General features: G+C 36.0%; 1 protein-coding gene across 1 annotated transcript in view; it reads left to right on the top strand.

The window, feature by feature from the left end:
- RORB (RAR related orphan receptor B) overlaps positions 1–15351 on the top strand; it is a gene marked incomplete at both ends in the record, with an annotated part of 37758 nt that overhangs the window by 11405 nt on the left and 11002 nt on the right. The window lies entirely within an intron of this gene.

Raw genomic sequence — 15351 nt, 5'->3', positions numbered from 1 at the left:
GGTTGTGGAAGCACCTGTATAATTCCAGTCTTTCAGTCAAAGCAGGAAAACTCTGAGCAGAATGGTGCATTGATTTCATATTAAAATGTGATTAAATTTCACTGTAGCATTATATCTTACTCACTCTAATGAGACTTAGGAATAATCTCAAATCATGTTAAGTAGAAGTTATGGTCTTAACTGGTAGGTGACATCATAGAGAATGTAGGAGTTGGAAAAGCTGTAAAAGCTGTACTGCATTGTCCTGGTACCTGACAGAAATTTCTTATACTACCCTGCCTGGCGATGGACCGATCAGTTGTTTTAAATACCTAGGTCATATTAGTTGTTTTCCTTACTAAAGACTTTCTACAAAAAAATCTTTCCATCCTTGAGCTCCTTAAAGTTTTTGTAAGCTTTCCAAGTTGCACTTTTTCACAGGCAGCCCAGAATCAAAACAGTCTTTGCAGCTTCTACATCATATGTTAACCAATATTCAGTTCATGTTTTACTCCTTTAGTGTTACTGCTTTGTTTCTCACTTACATTCTTAATGTATGGGTCAGATATTAAGACATCTCTGATTGCACTTGAATCTCTGACTAAGCCAGAATTGCTTTTTCTCTTTCTTATTTTTCTGTCATTTTAAATCCTGTTATATTAGATCTCAGTCCCCGTTAATGTTTTGTGACTTCTCTCAATTTAGAACTATCTACTCATGTAATTAACATGCTGTAAGCCCTCTCTTCCAGATTATTAATGAAAATGTTAAATGCCTGTAATACAAGCTCTAGCAGGGGTCCCTGCTGCACCTGACTAAACAACTTGCTGCAACTGTGTAAATTACCTCAGCATGTGCTTTTTGCTCACTATACAGCAGTAAGATTCTCTCAAAAATCAAATATCAATTCTTCATTTCTCTGTCAAATTGACTTTGTTATAGAAATAATATTTTCTATGATACTTAGTTTCAGAGGGGATGGAATTGTTTTCTTCATAGAGGCTGGTATGAAGCTATATTTTAGTTCGAGGAGAAAAACAACACTGATAACACACTGAAGTTTATAGATACTGCTAAGCAGTGTTGCACACAGCCAAGGCCATTCTTAGCAAAGGGCCCAAGCAGCAGGGAGGGAACAGAATTAGGACAGCCGACTCAAACTGGTCAAGGGATATCCCATACCATATGACATCAAGTAGAAGGAATTCTGAAAGAGGTGGGAGTGCATCTGGCTCTCTTCTGCTGCTCAGAGCTTAGCTAGGCATCATGCAGAGGGTGTTGTTCAATTACTTCTGCACCACTTCTCCCATACTTATATATATATATATATATATATATGTCGTAATTATTATCCTTTTCCATTCCTCTGTGTTACTGAATAATTTCTTCTCAACCCATTAGTTCTCCTTGGCATTTTTCAATTCTCTCCCCCATCGCACTGGGAAGGGGGGAGTGAGTGAACAACTCTGTGGTGCTCAGCCACCTTCTGACTTAAACCACAACAGGTACTCTACCATATGATTTACATAACACTTTCTTTTTTTTTCATTTTAATTTTAGAATTCTCCCCGAAATAATCAAAATTATCAGACATAGTTTGATCTTTAACTATTATATGCATTCATTTAAATGTAAAAGATCCTTGATTTTCAGTAGACTTAGTAGTATAAATGGAAATTGCTCTTAACAACTTTGAGGTTCAAAACTTTCAAGAGATATTTCAACACATAATCAGAATGGCATGGCAAGCAAAATAGAGCTCATCCTCCTCTGAATGCTTACTTACTAAATACAGTACCAATAAATGGGTGTTAGAGAGTGATGTGCTGACTAGTTAAAGTTATATAGGGTTCCATCAGAGGTATGTCGATCTATTATATTCCTTCAATCCTGAATATCCCAGGATATAAATGTACATTATTTGTTCACAGGAGAAGATAATGTCTTGTGTAGAAGAGAAGGCTAAATCTAAGAAAAAGCAGTCTTTCATATACAAAAACAAATTTTTCGTGTAACTGCCAGAGCCTTGATGGAGAAAAAATTGCTAAAACTAAGATGTTTCCCATTAGGTAGAATTATGCTCAGTCCCAGTCAGTATTCCATTTCCTGATAAAAACAGAAACTCAAAACACCAAGAAATCACTCTGATGCTGGTAAATATCCATACAGGCCTAATAATCATACAGTGAATGGTCCTTTTTCTCCCTGGCCAACTGCAGGTCTGGAAGAAGGCAGAAATTTCTCCAGTTGTGGGAGGAGCTCAAACTCTAGCATCAGCTCTGCTCGTGTGTTAAAAGCAAGGATTTTTGTTGTACATGGAACAGCTTTCTCCTCACAGAGAGAGCGGCAGAGGTCAGACTCTGCTCAGGAGCTCTTTAAGAGAAAATGGATCTCTGTTTCCTGACCCTGGTAGTCCCACAGAGGAATGGTAATATTTGCTCCCAAGTGTGAATTTAAATTAGCAGGTATTAAAGGCTTATTTTTAGAGTTGGTCAAATTAAAGACCATCTTGTTTCAATATATGTGCATAACATTATCTGCTACAGAACTGAGCATCGTGTTCTTCTCACAAAATGTGTGGCTCAGTTCTTGGTCTGCAGAAGTTAATGCAAAGGTTTCCCTGCCTTAGCTGTCATTAAGATTACCAGACTACGATTACTTAAAGTTAGAAAAAAATTAGTAGTGAGCACTGTGGATAAAACAGATGGGTTAAGGGTCCATTTGTGTTCAAATTGAAGTGTGCCCTATGTCTGTATGTATTCATGTAGCTGATAAGGTGTCAGAGAGTACAGAGGTCATATATTCAGAGCTCCTGTAACTACAGAAAAAAAAGTATTATTTATTTATATTTTCATAATATTTCCTCAACATCAGCGGTATTTAAAAGTACCTGGTGGCCTGAAGAGCTTAAATATGTACCAAAACTGACGTTAAATAGTAATGCACATAGACTCGAGCTTTGTCTTTCCTATTCCTAGCATGACCCTGTCTGTATCTTAACATGGACATTTAGCTCACCATTATATCCCTGTGGTGGGAACTGGAGCCATCACCTGCCCCTTTTGCCAAAACCTATACTACATGCAGCTTTCTTGAACCTTACACTAGCTAGTAAAATATGCAACTGTTATAGAGGCTGACTCAGAATATATATGTAAAAGAAAAGCCTCTTTAGTAACTGCAAAAACTGCATATGTAAGCCTTAATTTAGTTGGCTTCATACACTCATCTCAGGACATATAGTCCACAACTTTCTATACTGTAGAGTTAGTAAATATTTTCCACTGCCACAATAGCATACTAGCATGAGCTTAGCATTTTTATTCAGAGTTCTGCCTTGAAAGATCTTCATGTGGAAATATTCTCAGCTCCTTCGATGGTATAATTGCAAGCTGGTCCCACACAATTATTCTTTACGTAGTAACTTTTCCATTTTCTTAGAAGAAAGTGATTTAATTTTCTGTTCCTACATTGTTAATGGATGCCCATACCAATGTACGTGGCATGTGCAACATACAAACCAGCATTAGACTGATCTCTTAAGAAGTGTGCGTTGCCTTGTTGTGGACAGCTGCAAAAGCACTTCCCCAAAAGTGATAACTTTTGAGTTTTCTTTGTTTTTTGTTGTTGTTGTTTTGTTCTTTCTTTGATTCTTTAACTCCCTTCTCTATATCTCCAGCTCTTGTTTTCTGTGCAAAATCAAATATTAATGGACAGCTTACAGAACATACTTTCATCATTAGATGTTATTTGAAAGGTTATTGTAGGGATCAGCTGACTCATATTTAAAACCCATACCTAAGGTGACATAAATAACAGCTATGTTGATGTTCCCTTTTATCTGTAACTTCAAGGCCATGGCTCACCGCACAGTAAAACAGAAATGATGCTTGTGTAACCATAGTGCTCTATAATATTTCCTCATCTCTTTTTCTAAGCTACAGTTTAATATCCTCCCTACGAAGCTGACAGTCAAATTTTGCAGGGCAGATGTTCACAGCAAGAATAGAAGCCTTACAGCTATGTTTCAGCAGAGCAATGTTGCCATCTAGTGAAGAATTAGAAATGTGTAGCGTGTGCTTTTTGCACAGATACCCTTAGGGCACTATTTCTAACCATCATTACCTATTTAAAGGTGACAATTGGAATAAATTAATATTTCAGTTCTGTGTTCATTTCAGTTCATGTATAAAAACTTAGAATCATTATTCTGTTATTTTTATAAATAATTAATTTATTAATTCCCCTTTTTGTACACAAAAGAGGAAAACTGAGAATTGCAATATTTAAAACTTATTTGACAGTTTAGCTCAGTTAGGAAACATATCTACTTCACCAAAAATGGACAGAAAAGTGGAGGAATAAATTAGAGTATTACAATGCTGAAACAATCCAGCTTGGACTGATGTTTAAGTGAAGACAGTTTTTTGTAACTGCAGATTGTGATTTTAACCACTTCTTTAGAAATAGATTTAGCTACTAAAATTTCTGTATAGTTTGGCAGAAACATTGGAAAAAAATGTACAATTTTTTTAACTTTGTATAATTTTCCATTTTTTTTCTCACCTCCAGAATAGTAATCTTTATTTGTAAACGTACATATTTACTGAAAGAAATTTACAGATCAGAACCAGACTAATTACAGGTCTACATACAGGTTTTACTGACTTTACGTTGCCCAACCCAACAGTTTAAATAATCCACATGTTCATAAATACATGATTATGTTGCTATATTTAACTAAATGTGTGCTTTAGCACTTACTGGCTTAAGAAGACTTAGAGAGGGCAGAGTTTGTGTTATAACTCTTGATTTAGATTCAGAAAATAAAGACTGCTTTCTAGAAGTTATTGTATTTAAGCACCAGATTTTCCACCCTGTGATTTTCAAGTGCCTATCCACTGTCTCACAGTATCTACAGTGGACTTTGGATGGTCTCATATTGATTCTGGCAGTTCTCCTCAACTATATTCAATGCAAATTGCAGCAGTCTAATAAGGAAGATGCAGTGTGCCTTCTTAACTATGTCTAATTAAAATTTATACAATTGAGCAATTCATCTAAAACTATTTGAAGATGCAGCAGATACTCTAAAAGAAGAGTGGGTTTCCTATGAGTTGTAAAATTTTCTGGATATTTTTGAACAGAATTTGACTTTTTTTCAATTACATAAATTCATATGTCAATTGCCAGCCAACTAATAAAAGTTCATCAATTTTATCCAGATTAGTCAATGGAGCTTGATCACACTACAAACTGCAGTATAGATGTTACAGGAAATGTGATTTTAGGTATTGTCCTTTATGCTTAATGTGATAAGTGTTGCAAGTAGGAATGTATTTAGGAGTTCTTTTCACAGAGAGGAAAATAATTCTCTTTTGCATATTATGCATCAAGAAATGGAAAATTTCAACTGACTGTGTTTTTCTGCAGCACCCAGGACAATGTGATCCATATGGTATGACTGCTGGAAAAGTATAAATCACTGAATCAAATATTTAATTAGTAAATTTACATGATATCTTTTGGCCAAGGTTGAGCATGGAAAACATTTTGTGATCTTTATTCTATTTATTCTATTCTTGCTTTTTGGTCATATTTCTGAAGTGTGATAATATATTTATTTAAAGTGGGAATATTTCAAATATATTAAAGCAAGTACATAGAATTCCTCTTTTTTTCAGAAGACATATTTTTTTTACATAAGCAAACTTGGCAGAGTGTATTCATTTTATTGGAGATCCAAAAGACAGTTAGAAAGCAACCATTTCTAGCAGTCAAAATATGTAAAATACCATATCATGCATCCCATATATTACCATACATCATGATATTCTTTTCAGAAATAGCACTGTACTGTGAATCTGATCATATTATAAACTGTACACAAAGATGAACGTAAAGCCAGTGGTATAATGAGTACTGAGGCAAGCTAGTGTTGTCAGGTGTAGGAATGGCTGTTCAGCACATTCCCTATCGGATGCTTCAACACAGTAATGTCAGTAGCAAAAGAAATTATACCTGCCCTTCTGTGAGAAACTCTCGAAAAGGCAAGAACACAGGTGCCAGTGTACAGAGGGTATGGGGCATGTGACAGACTTTGTCTAACAAGGCTGTGAGGCAGCAAACACAGCACTGCAGATGAGAATCAGCAGGACAAAGCACTGATGATTTAGGAATCACTGCAGCATACAGAAGTAGAATGCTATCTCAAAAACCCATATGTGTTGAATTATTAGTGATATGTTGCTTACTGCCTCATCTGAGCAACCCCTTTACCCCAGTCTGAATGCTACCTTCTCCTTAGTGTTTCTGCATGTAGTGTTTTCTTATGCTGTCATACTGTCAGTATGAACGCTTACTCTGTGCTTTCTGAGAGCTTAATCTGGGGTTCCATACTGTGTTTCTTTGTCAACCTGTACAATATTTTTCAACTGTTCTCTAACTTTCAGCCACAAGGAAGCCAATAAAAACATGGTTTTAACTTTTTTTTTTCCTGTATCCCAATGTGCATGCAGCATCTCAGCTACGACCTCCTATTGCCGTGCTTCTCTTCCGCACACCACATGCCTTCTGCGCGATAGATTTAATTGCTCACCTCATGTGTTTCACTATTTTCCCTTTTACAGTAAAGAAAGCCTTTTATGCAGTTTATGATTTTGTTCCCAGCTAGGTAGAGAGCAGTGCCTTTCTTTAGTCTATACATTTCTGATATTTCACTTCAAAGAACAACAACAATATTTTTGTACAAGACTGGAAATGTATAGGGAAAAGATTGGAATGAATCATGGGAGGAGAATATGCATGTGTTTGTGGGAAAATACAACGAAAAAAGATTGAAATTCAGACAAAAAATGGACTCAAATATCAGAATAGTTTTTATAGTGAAGTACTTCTGCACAGATAAAAATTACATAAAAATTGGAATAGTTAAAGCAATATATTAATGTATGGAGCACTGTCTTGTGTTCCTTTCTGTGACTGAATGAATTTACTTTTTCTTGATCAGTGAAATTACTAGAATTGCTTACAATAACCAGGTAGCTTCACTTTCTTCTTCTATATGGTACACCACTCTGATCCAATGCAAATGTCTTCAGGAAAATAGAATTGCTGTTGAATGTTTTGTCATTACTCTGTAAATTGTTTTTACCTAGATGATATAAAATTCTTATAAAAATCTGAACATATGCATATTTCATTGAGAAAAGTAGTCCAATGATTGCCTAGCCTCTACCAACATTTTGAAGACTCTTAAAAAGCAAATTCTCCCAACTCTAATTTCAGAGTCTTAGCGTTCAAACAGTTCCATGCATATGTCTAGGTTTTGTGGTGACCAATGTCCACTCTAATAGTGTTTGCTCAAATGTAGTAAATGAAACCATATTCTTATCTTTTAACAACTTCAGTTTTAATACTATTGTGAAATGTTCTTGAAGAAGCTAAGAAGCAGTTCATCTCAACAAATCTGTGATAATTATATGGTGCCTATAGAGCCCATGCCCTGTAATCTCTAGCCATTGCCTTGGTTTGTGCTTTTGCTGCCAGCTAAATGATTTCTAATTAGTTCAAACTATACATTTTACACTAAATTGGCTGCAACCCAGGAAAAGTATTATTAAGTGGAGACCTTTATGCATTCGTAAATCCTTTAGGATTTAACTGAATTCTTAGTCCATCCTCTAGGATCCTTTCGATTAGGACTTTATTCAATTTTATTATCATGTTTTGTAATTGATTAGACTTTTCTTTTCTTTTCTTTTCTTTTCTTTTCTTTTCTTTTCTTTTCTTTTCTTTTCTTTTCTTTTCTTTTCTTTTCTTTTCTTTTCTTTTCTTTTCTTTTCTTTTCTTTTCTTTTCTTTTCTTTTCTTTTCTTTTCTTTTCTTTTCTTTTCTTTTCTTTTCTTTTCTTTTCTTTTCTTTTCTTTCTTTTCTTTTCTTTTCTTTTCTTTCCTTTTCTTTTCTTTCCTTTTCTTTTCTTTCCTTTTCTTTCCTTTCCTTTTCTTTCCTTTCCTTTCCTTTTCTTTTCTTTTCTTTTAAGGCAAATAAAACACTGGTTTATTTGAAGAGAGAGAGAGAGAAAATATGAAATTCACACACATAATATTCCCCTAATGTGCAGTCTGTGTCTGATGCTAAGCATTTGAACAGAAGAGAGGTACTCCTGACAGTTTTAATGTTTCATATCAACTTCCTAGGCTGCGTACTGAAGGTGTTACAAATTTATTAAATAAATGAGAGCCATGGGAATTAATAGGCAAACCAGGATGGTTTTTGGAAAGAAATTCCTTTCTTTCTGCATTATGATGTTGAGAAAACAGGACAGATGAAATATGAAGGTTGGTTGTTGGTTGTTGGTTGTTGTTTTTTTTTTTTTTTCCCACCACTTTAAGGAAAAACTGCGCATGTTTTCACCAAAAAAAAAAAAAAAAAAAAAAAAAAAAAAAAAAAAATCAGTCAGACCAACCATTTAAAGAAAAAAGAATTGGGAACCCATTATTCATGACAGTCACTGTAGGACATATTTCTTCTTCATTGCCTGTATTGCTGCCTCTACTACTGTCTAATAATTTTTTGAGGAATCTGCATAGTGAAATTAGTTCAAAAAACCTCATATTGAGTAGTCATGATTCTCTCTTACTAGAGCACAGGAAACTGTTGATTTAGTACTAGATTAGCATTATTTTGAGTACTGTAAAATAAATTTTATTTAGAATGCATAGTATAGTTTTGATAGTTTTATGAACTGGTATGCATGCTTATAGCAGCCAGGCAAAGCTGTGATGTTTTTGCAGCATTAATTCAAAGTGGATCCCTGTGAGAGCACAACTTAGAATATAAGCTGAGATGAGCTCTTAGCAGCTCAATTGGATCCTAAGGGTAAGTGGCAAATTAAAAATTCATTATTCATTTTAATTGGGGATGATTATCAGTGTTTTAGGAGGCATACTTCAAAGTTCTTCAGTTCCCAGTGCAAAAGAAGGGAATGGTGAGAAAAACTAGGATCTCTCATGAGAAAAGAGTGGCAAACGAAGGAATTAAGACCCTATAGCAAGCACACGCTGCCAAATCCTGTGGATAATTTCCACATAGCAGGCCAAAATCACAGCTGGTGAATGTTGTGTGCAGTGTTTGGAGTTATTACACTCGTACCCACCAGCATTGAACTTGACCCCAAGCTGGAGTTTTTCTTCAGTGTTGCAGTAGAATATAACCAAATATTACAAGGAAATATTGTCTGAAAAAGGCAAGGCTGACTCATCAGCTGATGATAGACCCCTGCAGGTCTGTGCTAGGCTAATTTATATTATCTAGGTTGCAATGTTCAGTTTTCTGTACGTACTCTGGATTTAAGCGGCTCCTAACCCACTGGTGCACTGCATATTTGAGCTATCATAACCTTTGCAGAGCACCTTTTGTGAGGCATCTACTAAAATCTAAAATAAAGAATTTCTATATGTAAGGAAAGAAGGAAGAACTCAGCGGAATAGCTAAAAATGGAAATAGAGAAGGTCATTTGCTGTTCTAGAAACTGTAGAGACATCTTTATGCTACATTTATGCTGTACAGTCTGTGCACTGTTGTTCTTCCCTTACCACAGACACTTTTGGTCCATTCTGCTGATAGAATACGCTGTTCAGTCTTGTTATCCGTCTGATCTTTCTGTCAGTAGAGCACAGTACTTTATCTACTGTGCAACTTTGAAAAAAGGAGCTGTCTCAAAAATTAAGTTCTGACAAGTTTTGGTAAAGGGGTTACTCAGCACGTGACAGAGACAGACAAGGACAGGACGGAAGCTATGGCCAGGATCACATCTATCCCAGAAGGCAGCAGCCTGCTGTCCTTTGCAGTCTGGTCGCATATACACTCTCGAGGTGCCTGTTATGCAGCAAATCAAGAGGAGAAGGAAGGCCTGAAGGGGAAATGGCAAATGACATGTCTGTAAGCATCCAAAGCTTTGTTGCACTAAAGAAGTTAGGGCTTACTGCTCTGTTGCTTGGCCAGCATTGCAGAATCGTGTGCTTTTCTTCTCCCTTTCTTGTATGGGCTTTAACAGCCTAATTTGCATCCAGCAAACTGCAAAACCAGGAGCACATCTGTAGACATTTGTTTTGTTACCAGGCCCCCTAGCATGTTGGACAGTCTTTGATTTACTCACAGTATATGTGTACATCGTTCATTCATGTTTTTGTTGCTCCTAGTTACAAGCTCTGAGACTGTCTTCTCTGACCCATTGCATTTCACAAACCATAGAATTACATGCATAAACACAATATTTCTTTCTGGAAACCCACAATTATTCTCTGAATTGGAACAAATCTTTTTGACAGATAATCCTTCAGCTTCCTGAAGTATGATTTTCAGCTTCTTCTGGACATCTCCCACTATAAATTTGATTATATTTTACAGTGCTGCATTGCAAAGTCCCCATTAATTCATTGTTGAACACTATTTCTGTGTTTCACTGGGTGCTGCTCATTTCTATGACACACTGGATAACAGTACTATTCAACCTACAGCTTCTCAGCCTTTCTTTTTAATTTCAGATTTGTTTTCCTTTTTTTTTTTTTTTTTTTTTTTGATTTGTCTCACTTTCTGTTGCCTCCTTCCACTTTCTTACTATAATCTTTGGCAAGGCTTTCAGGAGCAAGCTTTGGCAGCAGAGGCGTGTAATGGAGGTATGACATGCAGCAGATCTGTTAAAAAACACAGGCTGTTGTTGTCAAGATCTTGTCACATGAGAAAAATCTGAGGAATAAAAGGGCTGATGTCTTCTTCATAGTAGCAGTCTATCTCCCAGTGAATACCACTGTCTGCCCAATAATTCTACATCTTTTTGGGCTCCATCAGCAGGAGATAACCTCCGCAGCCTTCCCATGCCCTGCAGCTCACTCTGTCACAGCATAAGCTGCCCCAGACTCACTGGCTGTCCACTTATTTGAGAAATAACCTGTTTTTTCAATTTTTCTCAAGCACATTTTCCTTCTTCTGCGTCACTTTTGTTCAGGGCTTAGTTGAGTTCTGGTGGGGACATCTCTCTCTGGGGATTTGAACTGTGTGCTGTAATTAAATTCTGGTCTCTACTGTTGTGGTGGAGATTTCTGTGAAAGCAGGACACATTAAATCTCCTGTTCTTATCTGTGCTGGGAAACCAGTCCTACTGGCAGACTTTCCTATAATCCAAGGGATGAAGCCATAAAATCAGCTTTCTTTAAAGATCATGGATCTTGTAAGGTACCGCTTCTAATATTTATCATTTTTGTGCGTTCAGAACAGATGCTTATCACACAGACTGTTTTGCTGTTTTTACTTTTCTTAGGAAATTCAGAGGCACTATAAACCAACAACATCTGGGTTTCTTTTTCACCCCTAAGAATGAATGGGACAATACAGGTAGGATAGTGAGTCTGTGCAGAAAACTAGTAAGATATGTACAGGCCAGAAATGAAAAAATGACTGATCACTCCAAGATGTATCTTCTCTGAGTATTTCTGATTTTTCGAGACCTCATATTGTCTAAAGCCATTAACCATTTTCTTGATTGATGTTGTTTCTAGTGTGCCTTTTTCATTTCTAGTATGCCTCTCTGGAAGCAAATACTTCCTGCTAGAGATATTTTTGGTTGTTTTGGTTTGCTTTTTTGTTTTGCTGGCTTTTTTTGTTTTTTGTTTTTTGTTTTTTTAATGAATTACAGCATTCGTTTAAAAATAGTCTGTTTTCCACCAAAAATATCAGGGTAACAATAAACAAAATTACATATAAATAAATAAATAAATAAATAAATAAATAAATAAATAGAATCTTCAAAGTTAGAACTAAACTATTTAATGGAAATATTACTGCATCACAGTGCATACTGGAGTTCAGCCACTGGTCATGTTTCCCAACTAGAGTCAGTCTGCCAGGATATTCTGTGCCTTTCACAGAATCAGACTCCCCATGATGTTATGCAGTATTATAGCTGACCCCATTGCATACATAACTCTGATATAATAACAAATAACAGACAAAAGCAGAGAAGGAAACACCGAATGTTTACATTCTATGGCAGATAAGTTTTAAAATCATGTAGTTTACAGTTGTGATTATTAGATCTGATGGTATGTTTTCACACAGTTTCATTAATTCCTTTTTGTTTAATTAATTTTTACCAAAAACTTGCAGCAAATGCTCCATGTAAAGGAAACTTTACAAAGTTTTATTCTCACTCTTAATAACAACATTTCTTTATTTTGTTTTTTCATACAGTGAAAGCTGCAAACCCAATGTAACTTACATAAGATGGGTATTGACAACATTTCAATGGGAAATACATGAGGTCACAAGACTGATACTGTCTTTCTAGTCCTTTGCAGCCCATTCAAATAGGATTTCTAGCTAGAGATACATCTCTGCAGCTTCCTGGTGTCAAGAGACCCTTGAAATCTCTGGCTTAAGTTGGTGAAATGAAATGAAAATGAAAATGATTTTAAGTCAAGACCTGATGTGCAGAATGACTGTAGAGGAATCTTCTAGCCCGTCGAACAGGAGAGACACAGTTACTCCCACTGAACTAAGTTACTTTCCTCCCTCGTTGTCCCATTCTTTGATTGAACACAGCTGCCAGAAATGCTTCAGAGCTGCTAGGTCTTCCAGAAATGTGTTATATTTTGTATTCAGAACAGTATCAGTTGCATTCCATCAAAATAGATTCAGATTGGATGTCTTTACATTATTCCCAATTGTTTAGGAGCTTCTCTCTGCATGGAATTTGCAGTGATGTGTGTAGTTTCCAACTATGCGAGTGAAAAGAGCTAAAATCTACAAATGGCATAATGGTAGACTATGCTCCTTGAGAGTTGCAACTCCCTTTGAGAGTTACATTCTTTGTTCTGTCTACATTGGATCTTTGCTCACTGGACCCTCTGCAAAGCCAAGATAAGCTTTTCCTTTTACTTTTTCCACCATATCACCACTGCACATCCCATATATGATATATGTGCATCAGGCACCACTGAGGGGCTAAGCTCAGAGTGTAAGAAGGCAGCCTCCTTACACAAAATAACCAGTATCCTCCACCCCTGAGATGCAGTGTACCCTTTCCATCACATACTCAGCCTTCAGCCTATGGCTCAAGATTTGCAAGTTTTTCTAGCATCTGGTTCCTCTTTGGATGTCAGAATTTGGAGATGTTGCTTGCTGGAATTGCCCAAGGTCTTTTCATGTCTAAATGATTTTTATCATCAGCTCAACATAAGCATAAGCACATAAAGAAAAGGTGTATAGAGCTAAAATGCCATCCCTACAAAACCTTGAAGATTCATGAATTCTCACTTACGTGTTTGATCCTAAGTTAAAGAAGTAAATGGTAGGAAAAATAACAGGACAGAATATATACAGTAATGTAAAATAGAACTGCTGATCAAATATATTTGAGGTCAAGTCAGTGAAATGAAAAAAGTCTTATCTTCAGATTGTTTGCATCAGGCAAACAATGTGACCAGCCTCATCTGATCTGGCTATGCAATAATATTAAAGTATTTGATTTATATATTATTTTATTTATGTCAAAAACATGAATAGTTCCATCTTTGTGTAACAAATTGTGTGGCTTGAGGAGCTAGGCTAGGAATCACAACAGAGACCAGCCAGTGGCTGGACAGAGCAAAATACTTCACCACTCAGAAAGGGAAATGCAGTAGTAATTCAAAGATCTTGTGTCTTACAGTGTTGTTTTAGATAAAAGGTTTAAATGTTCCTCCAGTTATAATCAAGTTTCTTCTGGTTAAATCCAGGAACACAACGTTAAAAACCTGTGCTTTTTACAGTCAGAATTACCATAGTTTATGATGTTTTCAGAAAATTAATTTTATTAAAACTGTTTTAAATATATCAATAAGTGGGTAGAAGTCTGAAATATGTTTACAAAACAGGGCTTATTAACTAGTATTTATTTAATTAATCTTTATTCATCCTTAAAAAAAGAGTAGTTTAAAATTTATCATGTCTTTATTCCAACCCGCACCTTTATCTTTAATGTTTTAACTACAAAATACAGTATCTTAACATCATGAGGTAAGACTGGCATCCATTCTTCCTCAGTAGAATGTTGGGTAGATTTGTGTAATCACTAATACACACTTTTAGCTGTCTTTACTCCTGAGTCAGTTCTTTCACAGGAAACCTAAGAAAACTGTTAACCTGTGAGAAGTACCTGTAAAGACTGAATAGAGAAGGTATTCTCATTTCTACAAATACCTGGAATTCTTTTGTGCTTTCTTCAGAATCCGTCCACTCAGTCTCAGTTTATTAACTGTGACATTAGTACAAACATTTTTCCTTTAAATCATACTCCTGTAACAGTGATTGCAGGCAACTTGTATGTTTACATTCATTTTTCAACTTTCATGGTGCTTTCAAATTCAGATAACATTCAGCCAAAGCAAGATTCGTATTTTGGAACTCCAAAGAGCCAGATCGACCCATTGTAAGAAAACTGTTGAGGATGTGGATGATGATATTCCTAGTTCTTTATATTTCCTGCACTCAGGCTCAGCTAATGCATTACCAGAGCCCTCTCCTTTTTTGAAGAATATGTCTTCCGATATGTATGCATCTGCCATAAGTGCTTCAGTTCAGTTCTGCTGTCCACTTAGACGTATAGGTCTCAAAGCTCCAAGTTAAGAAATCATCATGTTTCAAATTAAGACATTTCAACATACTTCCAGTGCTAATGAATTGATGTTAGAAATTTTTTTGTGAAAATCTTTAATCCGCTCAAGTGACTTATGGAGAAAATATCTTTTTTCAGTACTTCCCTGAGAGGTTTACTGTTAGTCTCAAGGGGATCTCCATCCAGCACACAATGCTTGCTTTTCCCCTTGCATTCCACGCTTCTTGTTCTGCAATTGTACGCAAACCTGTGTTTTCAGAATAACTTTAATGTATCTTAATCATGAGCTGTCAAAGAGTATGAGAGCTGTTCCTCTGCCCTCTAAAACCTAGGCTACTTAGCTGCAACTTTCACACCTTGCCAGCACTGGTCTCTATGCTAGAGATCACTGAAAAGATTGAAAAATTGATCAGCTAAAACCTAACTGGAGAAAAACTGGATCAGTTTCCTGCTTCTTTGATTTAAGTCACACCAAGGTAATGCAAATGCCCATGTCAGGACTGAGCAGCCAGGTGTGGGCATCTGCGCAGTCTTGGAATAGACAAAAGTGTTCAAGTAATCGGGATGACCAAAAGATAATTATTTGAACACATTAAAAATAATTATTATTTATTTTTAAATCACTTCCAGAATGAAAGAATTAAAATAGTTTCTTGAGATTCATTGTTATTTTCATGTACAGATCTATTGTTTGTCAAGCATCCCTTGGCTTCGTATTTG

The sequence above is a fragment of the Tetrao urogallus genome, assembly GCF_951394365.1.
Source record: "Tetrao urogallus genome assembly, chromosome: Z".
In the NCBI taxonomy this organism is placed as follows: domain Eukaryota; kingdom Metazoa; phylum Chordata; class Aves; order Galliformes; family Phasianidae; genus Tetrao; species Tetrao urogallus.
The sequence above is the reverse complement of the archived record's forward strand: the minus strand, read 5'-3'. Positions and strand labels throughout refer to the sequence as shown.